This window comes from Piliocolobus tephrosceles, unplaced genomic scaffold, assembly GCF_002776525.5.
Source record: "Piliocolobus tephrosceles isolate RC106 unplaced genomic scaffold, ASM277652v3 unscaffolded_31463, whole genome shotgun sequence".
Lineage (NCBI taxonomy): Eukaryota > Metazoa > Chordata > Mammalia > Primates > Cercopithecidae > Piliocolobus > Piliocolobus tephrosceles.
The window spans coordinates 1-7,279 of NW_022314825.1; the positions used below are offsets into that span (position 1 = coordinate 1).

The 7,279-nt window shown below is 41.5% G+C and overlaps 1 long non-coding RNA gene across 2 annotated transcripts; it reads right to left on the minus strand.

The window, feature by feature from the left end:
* Positions 1 to 1,627: 1,627 nt before the first annotated feature.
* Positions 1,628 to 6,311, minus strand: LOC111535912. 2 transcript variants are annotated; one of them, XR_002729605.3, is made up of 4 exons: positions 5,284 to 6,311; positions 4,735 to 4,851; positions 3,171 to 3,232; positions 1,628 to 2,604 (listed from the first exon to the last, which is right to left on the minus strand). It is a non-coding gene; the product is annotated as an uncharacterized LOC111535912 (long non-coding RNA). The 2 variants fall into 2 exon arrangements; XR_002729606.2 differs by lacking the exon at positions 3,171 to 3,232 and having other exon boundaries at positions 5,284 to 5,311.
* Positions 6,312 to 7,279: the final 968 nt, after the last annotated feature.

Here is a 7,279-nt window from a genome sequence, read left to right on the forward strand (position 1 = left end):
TGCCCACTGTGTTCCTCCACTACATCATTCCTCTGTCAAGGTGCCTGTCAGGCTGACCAGGCTGGAAGCCCCTGGAGCACAGGAGGATCTTACTCATTTGTGTCCCATCCTCTCCCTCCCACTAGTGCCCACTAGGAATTGGCCCATGATGGGAGTTCAAACAGTCTGATCAATGAAGAATATAAAAACTTAATGAGAGGTGGTAGCTGAAACCAAATTGAATAGATTTTATTCAAATCAGAGTGATTTTCCTCCTTTGATACCTTCCAGAAGTGTGATGCTTACCTTGGTTATAACCATTTCTCAAAAACCAAACTTGCAGCTCACTCTTGTCCCTGAGATTCATCATTAATCACATGTACTGGCATGTGGGTCACATGAAAAAAACTTTTTTCCATCTAACTTATTCCACCTAACTCCCCAGAAAGATCGCATTTAATGAGTTTTAATGAAGAATCTTTAGTCAAAATGTACCTTGCTGCATGTGTAAAGCAGAGCAGGTGTTTTGTTTTCTTCAAGAGAAGAAAACCTAACACTGACATTCAAAGGAACTTCAGATCCATCACAGGTGTGGATGCCTGTGACACCCACAGAACATTTACATGTGATGTGGTGCATGCAGGTGTTTTTCAGATATTCGGCTTAACTTTGTTGTTTATCTTTATTCCTAAATCTAATCCATGCCACAAGAGCTTTAAAGGATTATTTCAAAAATTAGTTCTATCAAGATCTCAGCTAAGTTGTAGTGCCCGTTTTGTGCAAAAATTATAACCCAAATTAAAAGAAAATAAAGCACTCCTGACAATACATTTCCTAACAATATGTGAGGCAACTATTTTTAAAGAGCACCTTGAAAAGTGAAGAGGGAATTCTGAAATAAGCATCTTTAATCTCCTGATTAACTTCTATTTTACAACTTGATTTTAGCAAAATAGAAGTTAATCTCCTGATTAACTTCTATTTTACAACTTGATTTAGCAAGAATTTAGATGCTAACATGTCTGATCATTATTACCCAAGCATCAAAATAGAGGGTAAAATGAGGGAAATGACTGTTCCAAGTATCGTGCAAAGTTAGCAAGGGGAAATCAGGGCTCTCAGCATCAACACCCTTTAACAGCAGAATGGATTCCTTTGAGCCTGTCTAGAATGCTCACTGAGCTGGTCAGGCCTTTCCTTTCCCTGTCTATGAGGCTCTTTTCTGGAGAGCTGTTTATTAAGCAGATTGTCTGCAGATTACAGAGTTGGGGGCGCTAATGAGGAAATTCAGGTTACCTGTTTTGCTGCATATCAGCTTCCATGACTAAAGAAGGCTTGACTAATATAAAATGTGGAGATAATTTGTGACTTTTGTTCATCTGTGTTACCCTTCATGCACGATGCAAATTAATACCTTGCCTGACAAAAGGCTACAGCGTATTTCCTTAGATAACTGACCTATCTGGAAGACAGCTCTCCCAGAAATAATGAAAGTAGTTACCTATTCTTTGGTTCAAGATTTCTTGAGTGAATTCCACCCCTTATCACAGATCTGATGTACGCTGGGTGGGCAAAACTGATTCTCCTCCCATCTTGGCTTTCCTTCTGTGGCCATTTAAATTTAAATTCTACAATAAAGACAAAAGAGTCAAAATGGCACCACACTGTTTTATTTAAACCTGCAGACAATATAAAGAGGTAAGGACTTCTGACGCCAAACCATGCAAGTAATAACAAAAGAACAGAAAAAAATATTAACAACAAAAAGAAAATCATTAAAAACAAAAAAACAAAGTACTTCACATTTCACAGCAGTGCTTTGGCAGTACTGGCAAACATTTCTGGTCAACTGCTTCCAACAGCAGGGATATGAAGAAACCCCCAGATCTTAGCAAAAGTATAACCACATTTTCTCCCTGATAGCTTACATTCCAAGTCATTCCATACCATACGGCTCCACTCCACAGTTTTATAAACCTGATCTTAAGATGTAACTAGGTATTATGTGTGCTCACAATGAAAACTAACTAAAAACAAAACAGAGGGTAGCAGACAAGTAAACAAAGTTTCCAGTAAGGCATCAGGAGATCACTGCTGGCTGGGCCCTTACTTTAACAGCTTAAAGAAGTTTTGATTTTTATTTCTCAGCAAACCCAATATTCAGAAGCTTTACCAGCAGACTCAAGTCAAAGGTTTTAAATACAGTTCAGCTCTCCCTTTTTTTTTTTTCTTGGTAAATATTTCATATAAAACATGAAATCAAGTTCTACTTTATTTTAAAAAACTGAATATTTTAATAGTAAAAATATATGTTTATATTTCTCTTTTTAAAAAGACATTTAATAACAATACTTCATAAGACCGATTTAACTCCCCCTCCCACTCTCCCTCCCCGCCCCCCCCCCGCCCCCCGCCACCAGTTGTCCACCCTGGCAGAGATACATTAAGGCAAAGGCTCCTGGAGAGGTACGTTCACCTTGGCTGTGGGCTGGAGACTCAAGGTGAACACACTCTGCTCCTTGCAGGGTCAACAGAAAGGCTTCTCCCTCATGTTCACTGAGCCATCCTGCATCCCAAAGTAGACTCTCTCAGCCATGTTGATGAATAGGCCTGTGTCCACCACACCTGCAGGACAAAGGACAGAAAGAAACATTAATGTTTCAGTCTCCCAAAGCAAAATCAAAGACTGCAGGGTCACTAGCAGCAACTGTCATACACAGCATTGGACGAATGACAAATCTAAAGCCTTTCTCTCCCACACAGCAATGAAAAGACATTCTGATTATCTTCATTTCTTCTTGCCACCTCTTTCTCCCCTCCCACTTTGGCCTTTTTTCTGTACCCAAACATGCTAAGCTTTGTCCTGCCCTGAGGCCTTTTTCATGCTGTTCCCTCTGCCTGGGCCAGTCATTGTCAAGCACTTCAAGGGGCTGGCTCGTCTCTGTCCTTCAGACATATCAGATGGCAAGTCATCCTCTAGAGACCCTCCATGACTACTCCAACCAAGGAGCCCCACTACCAGTTATTTTCAATCACACCACCAGCCTTGAAAGAGTTCCTCAGAATGGGAGGAAATATTGGCAAAGCACATACCTGACAAAGGACTCATATCAAAAATATAAACAATTTATAAATCATCAAGAAAAAGACAGAATCCCCATAGAAAAATGGGCAAAAGACTGAACAAGTACCTCATAAAAGAAGCTATCCAAAATGGCCGATAAACATTTTAAAAGATGCTCAAATTCATTCACTGAAAGGAAATACAAATTAATATTACAAGACATCACTACACATACACTGGAGTGAGCGTAATGAAATTTTGCTGGGATGCAAAGACACTCATACACATTGATGGTGAAAGCTGAGCTGGCAAAAGCACTTTGGAAATGTTGTGAATACATCTTCCAAAGCTGAACGTATTCATACCTAACCACTCAGCAATTCTACTCCTAGGTATACCACTGTTAGGCATACATATGGTCATCAAAAGACATGTGTAAGATGTTCATAGTGGCGCTTTTCCTGTTAGCTAAAAACTGATAATACCCAAATGTCCATCAAGAGTAGAATAGAGGCTGGGTACGGTGGCTCATGCCTATAATCCCAGCACTGTGGGAATGAAGCCCAGGAGTTCAGTGGAGCTCCAGATGGAGCTGATGGAGCCCAGGAGTTTGAGACCAGTCTGGGCAACATAACATAGAGATGGCAGCTCTACAAAAAAACACAAAAATTAGCCAAACATGCCGGCACATTCCTGTAGTCCCAGCTACTCGGGAGGCTGAGGTGGGAGGATCGTCTGAGCCCAGGAGCAGAGGGTGCAGTGAGCCATGATTATGACACCATACTCCAGCCTGGGTGACAGAGCAAGATCCTGTCTCCAAAAAAACAAAGAAAGAGAAAAAACTAAAAGAGTAGAATAGATATAAACTTTTTTTCACACACATACAGATGATGGAATATGATTCAGCAGTGAAAATTAACAACTACACACAACCTTTACCAAGAATATTTACATATACACACACATACTTCAATGATATAACACTTTAACTGTAAGAGAAAAGGTATAATGAACCAGGTATGCATGGAAACAGACACCTGCACACACTGCTGGTAGAAGAGTAAGTGAATACAAGCTACAGACAGCAATGTGGTACCATCTAACAAAAATCACAGACACATTAATCCTTTCATCCTGTGATTCCGTGCTAGCAAAAATCTGCAAACATAAATGATCACTAGTGGTGATCCAGTTAAGTAATAATGTTACATAGCTAAAGTGGAATACATTCAGTTATTCAGAAAAAAAGAAAAAGGAACAAGGAAGCTCTTTTATAAGCCAATGTGTAATAATCTCCAAGATAGGCAAAGCAGGAAACAGAACATGTATAAAGCAGGCTATCACTAGTGTAAAAAGGGGTGGGGCGGGAGGAGTTTCAATCTGTGTGTTTATGAAAGTCTATCTCAAAGGCCACCCAATTTTGGTAACACTGGCTGCCTCCAGGTAGGGTATCTAGTTGGTTGGAAAAGTGGCAAAGAGGACTTGCCATTCTTTAACTCATAATTTTAAACTACACAAATCCAAAATGATAAACACAATGAAAACTTGCAGGAAAATGGCGGACAGGAGACAGGACTAATGTGCAGCGCCCACTTGGACAGACAAAACAGTGTGTGGGGAGGCACATTTTGAACTTGTGCTCCAAGAACTGCCATAGGAACATACCAGGAAAACCAAAAGAATTCACAGACCCTTTGAAAGAAGTGGCTTGCTGCTGTAAACTCCACAAGACAGCCAAAAAACTGTGAGTTCCCAAAGTGTGAGAGGGGGAAAAGTCGGCTTCTGAACATACATCCCCGCTGGGGAACCTGAAAAATCCAGATCACAGAAGACAGATTTACCCTTACCTAGAGCCGAAATGGATTTAGAGAGCTGAGCAAGCTATAAAAGTAGAAACAGCAGCAGGAAGAGCCCTGTAGACACTCCCAATTCCCAGCTTGAGCCCAGAGAAGCCATCCCTGGCTTTATCTCACAGGGATCCTTGGGGAAGAAAACGCAGCCAGCGGAACTGGGGAGGGGCCACAGGGTGAAGGAAGCTTCTAGCTGAACTTTGTAATAATTTCAACTGAGCACAAATTTTCCCGAGAAGAATCCGGTAGGGGACAAATGGGAAGTGCAGATATAAATGAAGAAGCCACAGCCGAAGGTGCAGGCAGGCAGGGAGGGGCGAGGCCTGAGAGGCCTGCTTGCTTTCTCAGTAGGGAGGCCTGTAGCCTGGGCAAGATCTCAGCCCTGCTCACCATGGTGGGGCATGGCAGGAGTGAAACTGGCCTTGCTGGCTGTGTGGCAGCTGGGTAGGGTCTGTCACTGCTGGCTTTCCCCTACTTCCCTGGCAGCCTGTATGACACAGAAGAGGCAGCCATAATCCCCCTGGGAACATAACTCCATTGACCTGAGAACTACCCTCCAACCCCCTCCCCAGTGGCCACAGCAAGCTCCGCCCAAGGGAAGTCTGACTCAGACCCACCTAACTCTGCCCTAACCTGATGGTTTTTCTCTACCTGCCGTGGTAGCCAAAGACAAAAGACATAAACTCTTGGGAGTTCTATGGCCCTGCCCATTACCTAAGAAACCAAAATTCTTATCCTGGTCAACACAGACAAGCTTGTATCCCCACTATACTACCGCAGCTGATGCTTTCTTGAAAGCACCACCTCCTGGCTGAAGGCCAACCAACTCAAGCCACTACAGAAACTCGTAACAGAACAACCCTGCTCCAAAAAGGGGAAAACAACAGCTAATTCCACTGCCTGCAACATCCTGGCTAACCAGAGATCCTGAGTCTGTCCACATGACTTCACTGCTAGCATAAATCAGCATTCAAGAAAATAGGTGTACTAAACAAAAATACAACCAGGGACTCCCACAGAGTCCACTTCACTCTCCTGCTACCTCCACCAAAGCAGGTGCTGGTATCCACAGCTCAGAGACCTAAAGACAGATCACATCACAGGACTTTCTGCAGACATTCACCAGTACCAGCCTGGAGCCTGGTAGCCCCACTGGGTGGCTACACACAGAAGGGCACAACCACTGCAGTCCAGCTCTCAAGAATCCTTATCCTTAGGGGAAGATGAAGAGCACCCCATCAAGGGATCACTCCATTGGACAAAAGAATCTGAACAGTAGCCCTTGGGTTCTAGATCTTTCCAATGAAACAGTCTACTCAAATGAGAAGGAACTAGAAAACAAATTCTGGTAATATGACAAAACAAGGTTCTATAGCACCTCCAAAAGATCACACTAGCTCTCCAGCAACAGATCCAAACCAAGAAGAAATCTCTAAATTGTCAGATAAAGAATTCAGAAGGTTATTAAGCTACTCAAGGAGGTACCAGAGAAAGGTGAAAACCAACTTAAAGAAAATTTTAAAAGACTCCAGAGAAACAGATGTCATAAAGAAAAGGCAATCAAACTTCTGGAAATGAAAGACACACTTGAGAAATGCAAAATACACTAGGAAATTTCAACAACAGACTAGAATAGGTAGAAAAAAAAGAACTTCAGAGCTCGAAGACAAGGCTTTCAAATTAACCTAATCCAAGAAAGACAAAGAAAAAAATAAAAAAAAAATGAACAAAGCCTCCAAGAAATTTGGGATTATGTTAAACAACCAAACATAAGAATAACTGATATTCCTGAGGAAGGAGAGAAATCAAAAAGTTTGGAAAACTTATTTGAGGGAATAACTGAGGAAAACTTTCCTGGTGTTGCTAGAAATCTAGATATCCAAATAAAAAAGCTTGAAGAACACTCAGGAAATTCATTACAAAAAGATCACCACCACCTAGGCATATAGTCATTGGGTCATCTAAAGTAAGACAAAGGAAAGAATCTTGAAAGCTGTCAGGCAAAAGCATTAGGTAACCTATAAAAGAAAGCCTATCAAATTAACAGCAGATTTCTCAGCAGAAGCCCTACAAGCCAGAAGGGATTGGGGTCTTATCTTTAGCCTCCTTAAACTAATTATCAGCCAATATCCAGCAAAACTACACTTCATAAATGAAGGAGAGATACAGTCATTTTCAGACAAACAAATGCTGAGAGAATTCGCCACTACCAAGCTAGCCCTACAAGAAATGCTAAAATGAGTTCTAAATCTTGATACAAAACTCACAATAAACCTAAATAGAACCTCCTTAAAGCATAAATTTCACAGGGCCTATGAAACAATATCACAGTGCAAAAAAAAACAAGGTATCCAGGAGACAACTACCATGATGAATAAAACAGCAC